The 18,248-nt window shown below is 35.9% G+C and overlaps 1 protein-coding gene across 1 annotated transcript in view; it reads left to right on the top strand.

Moving 5' to 3' along the window:
* The window catches only part of LINGO2 (leucine rich repeat and Ig domain containing 2), a 557,882-nt gene that overhangs the window by 201,330 nt on the left and 338,304 nt on the right, over positions 1 to 18,248 (top strand). Inside the window, exon 2 of the mRNA XM_052778680.1 lies at positions 3,215 to 3,289. The gene's annotated coding sequence lies outside the window, so the exon portion shown is untranslated. The remainder of the gene's footprint in view (positions 1 to 3,214; positions 3,290 to 18,248) is intronic.

The raw sequence follows: 18,248 nt of genomic DNA, 5'->3' as shown, positions 1-18,248 counted from the left end.
TCTGTATTAAGTCTGAGAATAATTCAAGGGAACAAAAGGCAAGATTAAAAAATAGTTACAATTCCCCCTCGGAAGTGAAAAACCTGAAGAAAAAAATATTGCCCTGAGTTCAAACAAAGCTTCTTCCTTTCTGCATTAAAATCACCAGATAAGTTAGCTTTGAACCTATTACTTTAACCTACACAATAGTGAAAGCAAAGCATGCTCTTTATTTAACTTAACACTACATAATATATTTAGGAATTCAATACACTGTAGAAACCTTTCATGTTACAGTAGTATATATATTTACACTGCAAGGCACTATTCCAGTATGGTGTGAAAGAACAGCTGCTTCTGTGGGAAAACACTATAGAAAGATTGCTGTTCTGAAAATAACGCTGTTTTCTTTTTTAGGAAAATACCTTGCCATTCAAACAAATAAAAAGGTCTAGTAATAATGAAGTAAGTTACTGCAATGGTGGAACAACTTGCTTACCCTTTGCCCTCTTAAGCTGACCTAATCAGTATAACAGCACATGCACTGAGTGACCAAATACTTGCTCTTAACAAAGCAGAATTGTGGTGTTGTAACCTTCACCACAGAATAGCACTGAAATGCTATTGGTTTTTTGACTTAACCTCATAATATTGGCTTTAACCCAGTGACAATATAGTTTTTTAGGAGTACACACTTCTTTCTGTCTTTCTTAATGAAGAATTGCCAGGAGTGTATAGAGAAACTGTGATGGATTGACCTTGGCTGGCTGCCATACAGACCCCACCCAGATGCTCTCTCACTCCCCCTCCTCAACAGGACAGGGGGCAAAAATAAGATGAAGAATCTTATGGGTCAAGGTAAGGACCAGGACATCACTTACCAGTTATTGTCAGGGGAAAAAGGACTCAATTTAGGGAAGATTAATTTAATTTATTGCCAATTAAAAATAGAGTAGGATAGTAAGAAACAAAAACAAAACAAAAACCACCGTCCCCTCACTCCCCCATCTTGCCAGTGTCAACTTCACTCCTCCATGCCTAACTTTTCTACCTTCAGAGTTACATTCAGAAATAAGTTGTTTTGCAGTTGCTGTGTGTTTTGACACTTCTTATGATTTCATGTAGATAAGGCATTTTCAATCTAGTTAGAGAGCAGGAATAAAGAAAATACACTAAAAATTAAATAAACTGTCTAGAAATGATTTCTGCCTGTTAATAGAACACCTTTTTTGGTCATTCTTGCGTAATATTGCATTCAGGCAGTGCAATATTACTTTCTCCTAGTGGCTTTCTTGTATTGTTGGTTATTTCCATTTCTTCAAATAATAATTTGACCTTTATTAATAGAAGATAGCATTTGACTTTTAAAATATTTCATTCAGTCTCTGTCTGTGTTAGATACAAAGATAAGAGCTGTATAATCAGATTTAGACATGAATGTGAGTTTCCATCAAGAAGAAAATATTTAAGTTTCTGAATGTCTAGAGAGGTGTTCAAATTTCAGCAAAATGTTGGAGAATTGAAGTTTTTATTCCATGACAATTGTTCAAAAACATTCCAAGGCAAACTTTCTGCCCATACCTGTTAATCTTCTTAGCTAAGCAACGGAAGAGAAGGGGATGTTGGGGTGTTGTTTGGTTTTTTTTGTCATACTAACAGCTCATACAGAACAACAGAAACCTGAACATATTGCATAAAGGGGCCCCAGAAGCCCAAGAGATGGATTTCTACAGAATTTGCTTAATCGCTCCACTCCTTCAAAATAATAATTTCAAGGGGATAATATTTTCAGCTAGGTCTTATTGTGACCCTGCATTACAAAAAAATATATGAATTGTATATAAAGTTTTTATTTTCACAGAGTAAACTGGCTGAAAATTATATGCTAGGGAGATAATAGAGAATTGACGCAAATCTCATGTTAAAACTACTGCTTTGGTGAATGAGCAATCCAACTTCTTCTCTAGGGAAGCAGCTTTGTTTAGTCAAGACAGTCCTGCCTGGAGTGCTGGCAGATCTTCTCTGCCTTCCAAGACGCCTTCTGCAAATTGCGTACATTCCTTGTGTTACAGATTCCTTCTGCAATTCAGCTTTTGGTCCCTTTGCCTTGTCCATGATCAAGCATATCACATAATATAAAATGATTGAATTAACTCACATACTTGTATACCACATAACAAGTTACTTGAATGAGAATTAGATAAAACATTGTATTTCACCATCAAATTTGTGTTTACTTAAAACACCTGATCTTTCCCGTAACTGCAGTGTTATGTTTATATAATAGCCTAAGAATATTTTTAATGTAATATTTTTCTTTGGTTTTTATATGTTATTTTTCAGTTTTCAGAATAATCTCTGTCAGATCATAATGTGCTTTGTGTAGAGGTGCAGAGCCTTCTTTTTCAGGCATTGCGAAAGGTCTTGGAAAAGTAATTTCTCTATGGCAGGAAGCCAAAGAATTTTTTTTCATTTGGTTTATATTTCTTAAAAGGTTAGGGGGACATGATGATCAAAAGAGTTCATGGCATTTTTTTCAGATTAATTTTGAAATAGCATAGTCATTACTAGTCTTTGGTATCAGTAGTAGTTCTGGGTTATTGTATAATCTATAGCTCTTTTCTCCATCAGGGGTTATTCTGGTCCTGACAAACATTCAAGTCAGAAATTTTCTTAACCCCTCTGCCTTTACTGTTGAAGACAGTAGTTTCTTCCTATATCCCATTAAAATAAATGGAAAGTTCAGATTTTAATTCAATATGGCAAGAGAATACAGTTCTAAAAACTTCCTTTCTTACTGTAGAGTTGGAGACATGGATAGAGAAAGCTGTGGAGGTGCCAAATTCCATCACCAGAAGAAACAAGTAGTTAATCCTACTGTTGAAAAGATTTTTTTTCCTTTGCCTCCCTTCTGGGTTTAATGCTTTGTCAGTTTCACCTTTAGATCCTTTAATAAATCGCTTACTAAGCTACTGTAGGCAACAGTTGTCTACTCCCCTTGAGTGCCAGTAGGTACACAGTATTATTCGGTATTATTAGGAGCTTTCACTTACCTCTAACCCTATTTACCTCAGCAGAGGCATTTACGGCTCTGACAATCCTTTCTATTCCTTTTTGGACAGGAGCTAAAAATGATCCTAAAACATCTCAAGGAATTTCACTAAAAACATCACCATTTCAAAAGGCTCAGTGCAACCAACAAGCCTAAATAAATTTTCTTCTTCTTGTTTTCTAGTAAGCGAGCAGTGGAACTGGAAAACTTGGCAGCAAACTGTTTTCCTGCTTGTATCTGCGGAACCTGGTTTGCAAGGTAAATGTTCCATTTTAGTTTTAATTTTATACTATAATAGTTTCCAATTACTACAATGACATTATAATACCTCTAGTTTCGAAGAAAATACCCTTGCTTAGAGTTTCATCTACACTTTTAGCAGTGAATTGTATTGGAATACTCTTACAGTTTAAAATAAATGCAATGAGTTGCTTTGGATTCATTAACAAACACACCTCCTCTCAGGAAGAAAGGAAGACCATGCCAACATCTAGGTTATTTGTGAGTTTCTGGGTTATTGCTCCTATTTCCATCAATCTGAGTGAAAGAAGAGTTAAGCTGAGCCTGAAGATTTAAATCTGAATGAGAATGCATTTATTATGTCAAGATGTATTCTCTGTATTGTGTGTTTATTGGTGATTTTGTGTTTATTGGTGATTTTATTAGAAGAGAGACTGGAGGTGATTCTTGAGAGGTACCTGGCTATGTTTGACAATCTTTATTGCTGTACAGTTTGTAAAAGGAAAGGTTCTTATTCCTGCTCTTAAACATTCTTAATAGTGATATTTGAAAGGTAGTCATGTTAAATATTTGGAAAATTTAGTTTTCTAGAGTTTAAAAATACCTCAGGGAAACGGGCTTGTTTTGATAATTAATTTTGTTACCATGGAAGACTGCTGGTTCTGCTAAGAAAAATATGTCCCTGAATACCTTCCTCATCTATGGTTAAGGGTCTAGGCTTAATATTACTCTTTCCTTTGAGACTTTGTTGCACTCCTGAATTTTATCTTTGAAGTTGTTTTAGTTGTCTGTAGAAAAGAACATTCCTCTCTGAATCTTTCTGCCATTTAAACTAGCTCTTTTACATATGGTGAAAAAAAGGTTTTCAAAAGCCTTTTTATTATATATTATAAAGAATTGAACCAGAAGCTATGCAAAAGCTGCCCCAAATTCATGCTTTTAAATGGAATGCTGAGCAGAAGAATTACCCCCTCTCAACAGAAGTGCCACTATGAGCTGTATATTCAAGAGAAAATTGGCCCTTCTGAAAAATAAAATCAGCAGCCTTCCCAGCACCTAAAATGGGGGAGTGAATATTCTACCCTTCAACATTTATTTAACAATGAACCCCAAGGCTGTGCATTTTAATGTATTGTATTTCTTTAGCAGGGAGAGTAAAAAAGGTGAATCAACCTTTGCTTTGAGTTAAAACCTGCTATGAGATGTGGGTGGTGATTGTAAAAAGAAAAGTAGCAGCATTTTCTTCTAGGCACTTTCTGAGGTTGGAAGCCATTTGTAAACATTGAAAAAGGCTGGCCGTTTTTACCAGCTCTCTTTCACCTGTTAGAAACAGTAGAAAAAGTCCAGTTGTGAGGAAGAGCCCAAACACAATCATTTTCATGCAGATGGTTAGGCATTGAACAATCGGACTTGCCAGAAAATTGTGGGTGATGTTGCATTTCAAAGGAGAGCTGGTGCGGCTCCCCAAACTTTGTGTTGTTACATAGGCCTTGTCTATCTTAAGTCTGCAAATCCAGCAGAAGCAGGGAAAGCACTACCAATCAGCAGTCTGATGGCTAAAGCCATAATTTTACAAGAGCTTAAACACAATTTTCATGATTACGTTGCATTGTGTTTAATAAAAAATTAAGCACGTACTTAAACACTTGCAGAATTGGGATATATTTGGCTCAATGGCAGCTAAAGAAGTTACAGTGAAAACAGTGAGTAAAATTTCCAAAGCATCTATATGTGACATAACAGCAGGCACGAGCTGGTCTTTCTCTATCATGTATGATAATTTGGTATCTTATGCAAAAAAATTGTCACAAAAAATAATACAATGTTTTAAAACACAATTGACAAAGAGCATTTAATTTTTTTTTTCTAAAAAATTAGTATTACAATTTTCTATCCAAAATAACCAGTTCTGACTTACTGGGTTTCCTTTGGTTGTAGGTGTAGTTAAATCTGAAGGTGCCATTGATTCTAGTGAGTTATGTGTAATTTTTTGCATTGACATTTCAATAGCAAAACATCAATATTCAATTTGGAGTTAGCAATAAGTCACTTCCAGTGAGAATAGACTAATATGTCTTTACGATGATGATCTTGTGGGCGGTAGTGAGATATTTTTAATCAGCCAAAAGGGTAGGTTCAGAGTTGCAATTTGATCATTCTATTTTCAAACAGGTTTGGGGAATTATTGTGAAGTAAATTGTCTTTCATTTGTCTTTTGTCTTCCTCCTTCTGAAAAGATGTATTACCACCTATTTAACTTGGTTTCCTAACATTCTTGTTGTCAGTTTGGAATGCATAGTGCATCACATCTGTGTATTTGCATAAGCTGATGCTGTGAAAGTTTTCTCTGTACTTTTGAATTCATATTAGGGTACTAACAAAAAACATCTCAAACCCCTGAGTAGTTTTTAGGCATCTCAGGAATGATTTTTCTTTACTAATCTAGATAATACTAAGTGCTAATGTAATGCAATGGAGCCACTATAAGTGTAATGGCTATTTCTGTTTCAGAAATTTAAAAAAAAGGAAGGGGTTATTTCAGAGTGTCACCACATATGTCCATACATATGTGTTTCTTTTCTAAAGAAAAAAGATCCCAGTACTCCATAAGCTGAAATTCTCAATTTGAGCAAAAAAATTATATATTTTTCTGCTTAGGACATAAAAAATAAAATAAAATTAGATTAGAGGTGGTGTCCTCTAATCTAATAGGCCAGCTGTTTTTATATACTACAGGCCTGATTTAAGGTCATTTTTCTTCCTGGGCAAATATGAACTCACATCTAGCACTGGGATGCAGGAATTCTTTCTAAGCATTTCATATACTCCCTTTACTGATCAGTAAATGCTATTTGGACGTGTTTCTTAAGACTCTGGCTGATGAACTGTTCTCCCTTTTTTCCTCTTTGAAGAGCCATCCTGGAGAGAACAACACTGTAATGGTGCTAAAGTGCTGTGCCTTTGTTTTGGGTGTCTGCAGTTCAACAGCCTGTAGAGTACAAGCAATGTGATGATTTTCCACCCTGTGACATTAGCTGTTGCTGTTGGTGTGTTTATGATGGACAACAGTACTGTAAGAACTGATTTTTACTAATTCTGCCATGCTCAGTTTCAGCCTGCCAGGGTGTCAGATATTTTTTATAACATCAGATATAGCCAGTGTTCATATGAGTGCAGTACTTGTCTAGAAATAATTAACTATTATTTCCACTGTCTTCTATATTGTCTCATATTTCTTGTGCTTAAGCATCTATATTTCTTGAGTAACTTCTCTGAATTTGATGGATTATCACCTGTATCTTGAGGAAAAAATGCATCTCTTGAACACTCGTAGAGAGGAAAACCAAAAAATTCTGGATTATTGTATTTTTCTTCTGCTCTTTAATCTATGAATCCAGATTTTTAAAAGTGTTTATCCGGGGATTTGGTAGTTTATTTAATTAAGATTTCTCAGACCTCTCAATGTTATCAGGTCTGCCTGCCTGAAAATAAGTAAAGGCTATCATGACTGCTATAACCAGAAGCTACTGTTATCAGACTGAAAAAGAAAATTTGAATAGTTGTGTTGAAATGACTAGAAATATATACAAATTAGTATATAAATAAAAAGAGTAGATCGCCTCAGGTTTAAACCATTTATTTTAATCCATGTGTTTGACTTGTGTCTGAAGATTAAATATAGTACCTTCAAAAGTAACAGGGGGCTTCAGGTGCTCATATTATAGAGCCTGAAGAAATCTGATTTTCAGTAAGTTCTGACCACTCCTTTTATGAAATTCAGGCTTCTTCTAAATTCAAAATACACAACCATGTAATCATTTAGGGAAATCTTTGCTGACACTGGAGCTGCAAGACCTACTGATTCTTAAAACTGCCAGAATGAATTAAAATCATCCATTTCAGTCTTTTGGAGTATTATCTTGAGCTCTTATGTATGCAATGGTCTGCATAGTTTTCTCTGAGTTATAACTAGACTTTAAATAAGTGTTAGGAATTATTTGGGAGTTCTTAAGTTTACTGAATATCAGACTATTTTCCAGATGAAGTTCAGAAGTAAGTTTTGGAGTAGGGACAATAAGCATCCACACACACTCCAGTATAATGAATATATGTTTAAAACTGATGTACAGCAAACAGACCTTCATTTAGAGAGATGTGTGGTTCATTCAGTGAAGACATTCCAGTTTCTTCCCTGGTCTCCCCCAAACATCAAGTCGTGTTTACATTTAAAGGGGACTAGAAATACTGTTTGGGAATGATAAACTTAACCTCAGTATTCTTTGGTTTTGAAAAGTAAGAATGTCGATCAGAGCTGGACACAAACTTAGAGAAACAATCTGCTGGAAGAAGTGAAGTTACAAGTCACAAATAAAAAGGGGATTTCTTTATGTGTGGAAATGTTAGCAAGTTTTGTTATGTAGCTAATCTGCAGCCCCTTCCCTTGTTTTGCAGAAGATAAAGACACTAAGAAAAGCTAGAAGATCTGTTGTCTTCTTTTAGTAGCAATACCAATATGCTTCCATTTTCTGTCACAAGAAATGCACCATTTTAGATTGTGAATCTTCCCTGAAATAATGGATTCAGTCCTTCCTTGACTTTCCTTCATGCCTTGCTCACAACCCTGCCATGCATCCTTAATTCTTTCCATTTTGCATTTTCAGCATTGTGGCCCAATCTTTGGTATGGAATTTTGCAATGAGAGCTCATCATAGTAAAATACTGTGCTGCATTTCATTAATTAGAAAGTATATGAGCAGGAAAAAAAAGAATAACTTTGTATACTACTACTGTCAATAAAAGGGTGATACCTGAGCTACCATAATAAGTAAAGTAAAAGCAGACTTTATCAAGATAATGTATGTAACTATCCAAAACTGAACTGAGTGGGTTGGTTTATTTTGATATTGAAAGCATTTTTATGCCAAAAAGTGTTTTTCAGTTCCTGACTGGCAAAAAAAAGAAACATAAAGAATCTGTTATATAATAGCAGCCTGCTGATATACAGAATTTTAATAAATATATAGGTGATCACAGTTTAACACCTTGAATTCTTTTACATAATCTCTGTTTTTAATACAGCTGTGATTTCTGGTATATTTTGTCAGTAGCACTAGAAATTGTATAGAAGCTTTTGACATGAATGTTAAGTCTAATCCTTGAATAACAAGTTTCAGAGTTTTATTCCATCCTTGTTTACTGCCTCTCTGTGAATTAAATCATCCTTAGACTAGAAGATGATTCTCAGACTTGCTATACATCTAAGTTTAATCATGCAGGCCACTGCATTCTGCCTCATCTTACTCTTGTGCACAGAAGGAATTTCTGCCAGCCAGGAGATGTCAATGACGTGAGACCCCAGGCCTGAAATTCCAGGAAATACAGGATGTTGAAAAGCTACGGTCAAGTGCTTGATGATGAAGAGCCCTGCCAGTTCCCTTGGAGAGCCCTGTCTCAAATCCATTAAAAAGCCCTTGAGTGTGCAAGGAAGAACAGGTCACCCAGCCATGTGCATGAGAACAATTATAGGTCGATAGAACTTTAAAGTAATGTAATTTGACATGTCTTGAGAAAGCACTCAAGTGGAGAGGCCATGTAGTGCAGTGTGTGCGTGCTGTCCTGGAATACAGAAAAGAAGCTATGGGTACCCCAAAGGTAGAAAGAGATATTTTTCCACAAATAGTTCTTCCAAAGAGGTTTCTGTCACTGTAAATATTATTAACAATATCACAAGAGGAAATTCTGCTGTCATCACATTCTTAAAGATGAAAGCATGAAGGATGAGGAGTGAATATGGTATAATAAAAAATGTATCACCTCAATAGAATATGAATATTTTAATGATAAATCTGGAGATAGAGGAGTAGCATGCTCCATTCTTTATATACAAATAGCAGACTAAGAAAAAGAATAGTCTTCCAAATTTCCCAGAGGGTCATCAAGATTTCATCAAGATTACTCTTGAATTCTTTACTTTACTTAGGTAGAGCCCCTGTGCTGAGTCTGGTGTTCTGTTACTGAAGCATACTGATACCACTCTGAAGGCCATTACTTGAACTCTCACTGCAATCAGTATGCAGAATAAATCCATGCAAAATTCATTTTTTCCCACACATGGCTGTTTCTGCCTGTGCAAGTGTGAGCATAGATTTGGAATCTTACTGGAATCATTCCTCTCCAAAATTTGGCCTTCTAATTGGGAAAATTATTTGGAAACAATTACACAAAACAGGAGTAGTTTTAATTGGATGATTTAAAGTAGCTGCTATTCACCTTCATCTACTACAAGAAAATGAGAGCTGTCTTGTACCATTTATTCAAATGTATTCACTCTAAAAATATTTGTATAAATTAAGCAGAAAGCTGCCACCATTTCAGTCTCTTGATGTCTTGTCAGACAAAAAGATCAGTGCCTCAGTCAGACATAAAGGTCAATTCAGAAGAGGGAAGGAATGGAGAAAAGGGAATGAACCGAGAACTGTATGATTTTAATTTTAGTTTTTGCTTGGACATTAGAAGAACAGTGGTGCTTTTCAGAATCAAAGACCCACATTATGGGACAAAGCAGGCTATTTCTGCAGTATTCATGCACATATAAAAATGTGCTATTCCTAATGCATTCCCTATACCTCTGATTTTCACCAAGGTCAAATTCATGTCACTTGGCATGAAAATTTAAGGCCATATCCTTAGCTAATGTAAATAATGTTATCACTGGAGTTATACTAATCTACAAGAAATTATGATAGCCCTTAGACTTATTTTGGAAATTCTACTCGCTCTACAGTGAAGCTCATAGGAGAAGTATTTTGACAGCTGATGGAAATTGCTGCATTTATTCATTTGGACATTTTCAAAGTAAAGATGTTCATGATTTCTATTATTTTCCTGTAACATGTTCTTAACTTGACTTTTGTTCTGCTTAAAAAAATACCAGAGACTGAATTTTGGAAGAAGCTTGTTACATGCAGTAACAGCAATAAAAGCAGTGTGCCATCACATGGTATCCAGGAGCCAAAAATACATCTATTTTAATTTAGTTATGAAATATTAGGATTGCCTACACTGCGTTACCAAATCAGTAATTATTTAACAAATGTTATGAAGAGAGAGGAAAAAAAAGTGACAGGTGTTCCTACTTAAAAATGGATATTTACAATATTCATAGAATGCTAACAGCTACTTAAATCTTAAAAACAAAACAAAACAAAACACCAAAACAAAACAAAAGAAAACAACAAAAAACACCTTAAAAAAATGCACCAGACTTGTTCATCTTCATGCAAGAACCCTAGTGTGCTTGCAATTCGATGTACTGAAGTGTGGACCCACACTTTAAAAGTCTGTAAGAACCTTACGCCTGTATGTTTCTTTACAACTCACAGCATAGTTTTCAAATATTTGGTGGTTTGTTTTCAATAGTTATGGTGTTTGCACTGAATGTTTTCTTTTAGAATGATAAATTAAGGCAAGTCAGATGACCAGATCCTGTCAGCACCAGAGTGCCTGGGTAGCACTAGTATAATTGCAAATACCTGAGACAAAAAATTTACTGGTATGGTCAAGTTTTTCTAAAACCATGCTTATCTTATGCACTGCTTAATTGTTGTTTTCATACTTTTCCAAACACATAAATAGAATAAGTATAGCGTGAGGGGGGTTTTTTGTTTCCTTTGCCCACTTGTTTTTGGAAACCACTCTCATTTTTAAGGAGAATTTTTTATTAATTATGAGCTTTTTTCATTTCATCTCAAAATGTCACAATCGATCACATCCAGATTTATCTGCTTAGCTACTTGTTTGTGTTATTTACAGAGTACCCTTCTTCTTTTACTTTCCTTCTTTTTCATGAGCCATTCCTTGGCATCACATAGCTCTTTATAGTTAGACAATAGCACCCCTGGGAAGCAGGGCTGCTTGCTATAAAAACAGAATTGTGGGATCTGTAGCTTTATTCAGAATTTTTTAAGACACCTGTGATGTCTTAAACAGCAATTGGACCCATAGGATATGCTACAATCATGAATGTATGCAATGCTACAGTAACATGGTGCAGAATGGCAAACAAAAAAAAAAACAACCCCAGAACGTGAGCGAGATGGTGCCTCTTATGCTTGGATAACCCAAGTAAAAAAATACTTCTAGCACAGCTGTGTGGAGGGGCTAAAGAAAAGCATTTAAGGTGCATAGCATCCCCAAAAGTGACAATTATGACAGTGAAGGTGAAAGTGATCAGGGTTTTGAAAGCGGAGTTAATAGACAGAAGACGGAACATAGAGGAAATGTGGAATTTAGTTGTAGTATAAAAGAACTGCCAGTGGGGTTCCAGTAAGAGTCAATTTTGGAAAAACTGACCAAGTTCACAGATAGATGAACCTGAAGAGAAGGGAAGAGTAAATCTCCCAGGGGAAAAAAGACTTTTGAACTCTTGAGTGGAAACCATTCTAATTAATGCACCTGTTTCATTTGAATTAAGATTCTGATCCTGACTACTCGAAATTCCTTCACATTTTTTGAACTGTACAGCTATGAAGGCTACTCCGTACTCTGGGTGTGAGGAGCTTACACTTTGTAAGTTGTAAATTTTGTAATGTGGTAATATTCCAACCTCATTTAACCATATTATAGAGCTCCTCAGCTCTGCTGAGCATGTTAATTACAGGAATTCATTTTACTAAATGGTATTCAATGTGCAGAAATAAAATAGAACAAAACAGTTACTGTTGCTGTAGTCAGCAAAATGTATGTTTTGTGAGTAGCAGCAGGTAGATGGATAATGGTTAGCAGAACTGCATCCTGTGGAGAATGACACATTTTCTGGGTCACTAGTCAGCTCGCTCAGTTCAAGTACAATAGTAATTGAATGTTAGAAGATTTATGATGACAGCGGATTGAGGATACTAGTTCACTAAATAAAAAGGACAGACTTCTTTCCTCTAAACACAGTTTTTGGTAGTCAGGAAAGCTTTATTATTCTGTTATGAGCTGACCAGATTCTGGGATGTTCACCCACTATTTGAATTCCAGCTTTTGCCTTAAGTTCAACTTTCTTTCAGCAAGCAGGCAATCTCAGGGAGCAGTCAGTGTGTCTGTCAGGCGGAGGGATGCTCCAAGTGCTGTCACCTTCTGTCTTTCACTTCTTTCCCTTCAGTTACATAAATAATAACCAATTCAGACCTGTCACTCCAGGATTATGTGAACCCGTGGACATAACTGGGATTTCTTTGAGAGTCACTGAGGGCAACACTGGGTGCTGCAAACTCTGAGGCACTAGTTTTTCCCATCTTTGGCTATGAATGGGTCCCCTTAACTGAAAAGCAGTTGTGAGCCGAGTTGAACTCTGCTGAAGGACTCTGGCATAGGGCTGCTGCTGCCCATTGGGGTCTGGCTGGAGCGGTGGCATTGCTTTTTCACTTGTGCTACTGCCCAACTCACCTCAGAGGTAGTGTGGAAGGTTAGTGCTGTATCCATGAGCAAACAAGTGCCAGCCAGATGTGAGTGCCAGTTCCAAAAATAAGTGCCCGTAGAGACTGGTGTGAACCTTGCCGTAAGGACTGAAGAGGAATATCACCCTAGTTAGAGTGCAATTTCATATATCATGAAGGATTTTTCCTTTTCAATCAGATGAGGGTTTCATTTTCAAAATGCTTTCTTACTCTGGAGGTTGCTGCATAAAGAAAAAGGTTGGGTACTTCAAAGGAAAACCCACATACACAGTTATGCTGACACTACTGTATGTTCTCTCTTTAGTACGTTGTCTAATGTCCTAATTCAAGTGCAGCACCATGCTTACCTTACACAATGTTCTAATGGTATACTACAGGTTAAAATGCTGGGATTTTTATCTTCACTCTCAAATTGGCATTGTGATTTTGTCCTGGTTTCAGCTGGGATAGAGCTAATTGTCTTCCTAGTAGCTGGTACAGTGCTTTGTTTGAGTTAGGTATGAGAAGAATGTTGATAACACACTGATGTTTTCAGTTGTTGCTAAGTAATATTTAGTCTCAAGTCAAGGATTTTTCAGCTCCTCATGCCCAGCCAACAAGAAGGCTGGAGGGGCACAAGAAGTTGGGACGGGACACAGCCAGGGCAGCTCACCCAAACTGACTAAAGGGATATTCCATACCATGTGATGTCATGTCCAGTATATAAACTGGGTGGAGTAGGGGTGGGGGGATCGCCACTTGGGGACTAACCGGGTGTCGATCAGCGGGTGGTGAGCAATTGTACTGCACATCATTTCTATATTCCAATCCTTTTATTATTACTGTTGTCATTTTATTAGTGTTATCATTATCATTATTAGTTTCTTCTTTTCTGTTCTATTAAACCATTCTTATCTCAATCCACGAATTTTACTTCTTTTCCCGATTTTCTCCCCCATCCCACTGGGTTGGGGGGGGGCAGTGAGTGAGCGGCTGCCTGGCGCTTAGTTGCTGGCTGGGGTTAAACCACAACAGATTTAAAACCAAAACTTTTAATATATTCAAAAAGAAAAAAAATTACTAGAATCAGAAGGAAACTTTTGTGATTTCTCAAATAAAAGTATTTAGCAGAGCAATTAATTTTGAATTAATACCTGAGGGAAAGCAATACTTAGATATTTTTGCCTTTGAAAATACTGTTTTACTGAGCTCTTTTAAAGTAAGCACATTGTACTTTTGAACATATTTTATGTTTTCAAATAATTTATCCTGCTTTTTGAGATAATTCTCAGATCTTAAGTGTATATAGGAATAATGTTGAAAACAAACACAAAAATACCTGGATAGTTTTTATTAGTAAAATACACCTGGGTATGTGATTGCATTCAATGCATATAAGCTTTATTTTCAATTGAAATTGAGACTGCTGAAAAGGAAAGCTTTTCCACCATTGTAGCCACACTTCAAAGGACATGCAGGACTAGGCAGGTGTAGGGCTTTTATGAGTCTTCTGGCTGTGTCCTATGTGCTGACGGGAAACATCGGTGTGAGGATATAGTGTCCTTCAGAGTTTTAGTCTTCATAGTCCTGAAGAAACTATGGTTGTTACATTTATTAAAAGTTAAACAACTTAAATTTATAGCATTCTAAAATGCTAATCCTCAGGAAAAAAAAAAAAAAAAGACTTTTATATTTGAGACTTATTTTATTGTTTAGTATTTTACTTACATTAATTCCTTTAAATGATGAATGTATTTGTTTTGTTCATTTTCCAGCTATTACTCCACTTTCTCCACCCTTGTCACACACTTGTAAAGGGCTTTTACTGCAATAACATCTTCTGGCATTTCTCTTTTTAAATGGTAATCAAAAGCATTTAAAAGAAACCTTTCAAAAATTAAAGAAAATTTGAAAATATTTTGAGGGCAACCTTTAATTAAGTATCACTGACAATTTCTGGCTAACAAGGGAGCCTTTGTTGAACTGCAGAAGACAGTTCTGCACAGTTTTGGAAGTGGTACAAAGGGCAACCTATTCTCTTTGTAGTGCTTTTGCTTCCCTTCTTCTCCCAGGTAATAGTGGAAGGTGTTTCTTCTTTGGCATTCATCCTTCATTAATGCATAATTTTACATAAATCTTCAGGAGCACTTCTTGGTTCTTTTGCTGCTCTGCATCTGACTAGCCATGTTGTATAGTGCCAGTATATATATTATAAGTGTGCAAAGTTTGAACCCAATATGGGGTCCAAAAAGAAAAGATCTTTGTTGGTGCCAAATTGGCAAAGGATTAATGTGTTATGAACTCTTCTGGAAAGCTAGTCACTCACACTTATTGTCTAGGTTTCCTTGCAATTGTTAGCAGCAGAGATAGTCAGCGCTGCAATAAACTTCGTTCAAATCCTGCCAATGCCTCCTCTTAAAAAGAGTTTCTACATTTACATTGACCTTTACCTTAAAATAAGAGAGAAATATAGCTTTCTTCCCTTTGCTCATATATGGGCACTTGTTTCTTTCGATCTTTTAAGGCAAACATTAACAACATTGGTAGATGGTAAATATTTTGTGATCTATTTCACTATGCAATCACAAACTACTTTTTCCTATGCTTCATTCTCTTTTGGTGCACAACTAGGACAGAATTAATTTTAAAAGAGAACTTTAAATGTAGGTGCCCTGCCTTTATTTGGTGTTTCAGTTTGCAATGTAATTTCAGTGTCTTCCAATCAGTGTAAGGGCATAAGGAAAGGACATGGTTTGGGGTGCTTGTAGGTTCATTAATTCATAAACCAGAATCATTGATATTCTTGCTGTTCAAAACAGAAGCATAAATCATGCCTTTATTTAGTGAGGCATGTGCTTGTAATAATACTCATTTGAAGACTAATTTGCAAGTCAAGAACCAATGCATATATTTTAGAAATCAGAGACAGATAACCGAAGCTCAAGCTTTTGTGCAAATAATTACGTATCTGTCAAGTCATAATCAGAAAATCCAATTCACCATTTTATAAAAATTTTAAGAATTTTTCAATTATTTGAGTTTTTTCCTGTTTCTTTTCTACTTCAAAAATACCATAACATAATTGCCATACCTGTAGTTTGGATCACGTTACCACCATAGATCTTGTGATACCTTTCTTTATGCTTGGGAAGTGCTCACAAAATGCTGATCTGCAAAGAGGACATCTATTATGTAGATAGTCCTTGAACCTTGTTATTTTTTACTTTTTTTGTTTGTCTTTAAGTGCTGTGCAGACAGACAGATCATGAGTAAAGCCAGACATTGATGAAGAGCTTTAAATTACTCATTTTGGAGAGATATTATCTTCTCTAACAACAAACATTTGTTCTTTTGTGACTGGTATTAACTAAATTAATTATGCAATAACTGCTCCACTGTAAAACCAGCTTGGAGGTGTCTCACTGGTATTTTTTTTTTGGTGGCATAAAAATGAAACAAGGTCAGCAATAGAACTGTCCAAATAAAAGCTTTTTAAGTTTTCTGACAATGCCAGAGAAGAACGGTCCAACAGCTAATTGGCTTAAGCCAAAATAAATAGATCATAGTTAAAAAATGAATTCAGTTTTGACCATTTTTTTCTTCTAAAAATAAAACTGTGAAAGACTTTAAACACAAATCAAAATCTATTGTTGAAAATAACCTTCAAATTACAATTTCTTTCCCATTATTTACTTTGTATCTGACAGAAGCACCTGGCAAAACCAAAAATGAGTTCATTAAAGATCAGTATCATTTAAAAATTTTTTTGATTAAAAATATGGCCAAAAAAACCAAGTTCTGTTCCTTCATATGAATAAATTTTTGTCACAGTCAAACAAAATCAGCTTTCTCTTGTTTGTTTTGTTCTGGGTAATTAACATGTATTAGTTAGCTTAAGGTAAAAATACATCTTACCTCCACTCAGAGTCTTGCAAAGGGAAAATTGTTATAAGTTGTCTTTCTCAGGTTTTTGTTATTTTTGTGAATATTTATTAAAAATAGTATAAAAAAAGAATAATTATGATACTTCAAAATTTAAGTATACATGAAGTTCTGGTTACTAATCTTAAAAAGGAAGTAGTTGCTGTTGATTGGTCAGATATACTGGGCGCCTATGTGAAGCCTGCATCTCTTTCACGTGACAAAGAGGCATTTGAGGGGATGTGGAAGAAGTCAGTACATTGTATAGAGAGTGCCAATAGGAATAAATAACCACTTCCTCTCAGAAGAATAGGGACAACCAAATAAATATTCAGGAAGAAAGCTGAAAGCTCCAAAGGGAATATTTTCACAGAATGGAAAATTTATGGAACTAATTATTCCTGGAATTTGTGAAGGACAACTTATAAGTAGGTTAAAGAACATATCAGGAAGGAGGAATGGAGCAGAAGCTTTTTGATGTCATCAAAATGATGTAACATCTGACCTGGAAAACCCATCAGTTTCTGTTTCCTAAAAGTGTTAGGGGAACACAGCATGTCTCCTATACTAACCTGTGGGCTTTTTCTACTGCTCCCTGACAGAGACATAGTATCTCAATGGTCACTTGGTTTCGGCAGACAGTGGATCTACAGTCACAGTGCTAGGAAGTATTTTGGTTTGAGTTTTTCTGTTTCTTTTTGAAATGTACTCATAGTGATATCTTCTGTAAACCAAAGCCCCAACTGTATTTCAATAATAAACTCTGCCAAGAGTCATATTCATGGAAAAAACTGATATTGACAGTTAGATAAGATATACAGGTTAGAAATAAAGAAAGAATTGGGTTTACATTTTTAAATCACTGTTTAAATCATAGAATCGTAGAATGGTTTGGGTTGGAAGGGACCTTAAAGATCATCTAGTTCCAACCCCCCTGCCATGGGCAGGGATACCTTGCACTAGACCAGGTTGCTCAAAGCCCCATCCAGCCTGGCCTGGAACACTTCCAGGGATGGGGCATCCACAACTTCTCCGGGCAACTTGTTCCAGTGTCTCACCACCCTCACAGTAAAGAACTTCTTCCTTACATCTGATCTACATCTACCTGAGGAGACTGAAGTAGGCGAACGCCTGTAATCTTGAGAGCAGATAACAGACGACCCTTTATTGCTAAAACACATACATGCTTATAGTCACATATTCTGCAAAGTCACTGTACACGCGCACAAGCATAAAATATGATTGGTTATATCAACACTGTACACGTGCATAAACATAAGATATAATTGGTTATACTAACTCTGTACACGCGCATAAACATAGGACACAATTGGTTATACTAACTAAAACATGCGAAACTTGTCTCAGTCTAATTGGTCAAGATAAATTGCTGAATTGAGGTTCTTTGTGCCAAGTTCCCTTTATCATGGAATGCGCACCTGTGTTCTTCTAATTGGCATCTTTCTTTTTTTGTCTTCTTGTTTATTCTGTTCGAGGTCTTCTAAAGGCATCTGAAATGCTCTTGCGACCGTTAGCTAAATATGTGTCTACATCTACCCTCTTTCAGTTTAAAGACATTACCCCTGGTCCTATCGCTACATGCTTTTGTAAAAAGTCCCTCTCCAGCTTTCTTG

The sequence above is a fragment of the Harpia harpyja genome, chromosome Z (genome assembly GCF_026419915.1).
Source record: "Harpia harpyja isolate bHarHar1 chromosome Z, bHarHar1 primary haplotype, whole genome shotgun sequence".
Classification (NCBI taxonomy): domain Eukaryota; kingdom Metazoa; phylum Chordata; class Aves; order Accipitriformes; family Accipitridae; genus Harpia; species Harpia harpyja.
Note: the sequence above shows the minus strand (reverse complement) of the source record. Positions and strands in the feature narration are given on the sequence as shown.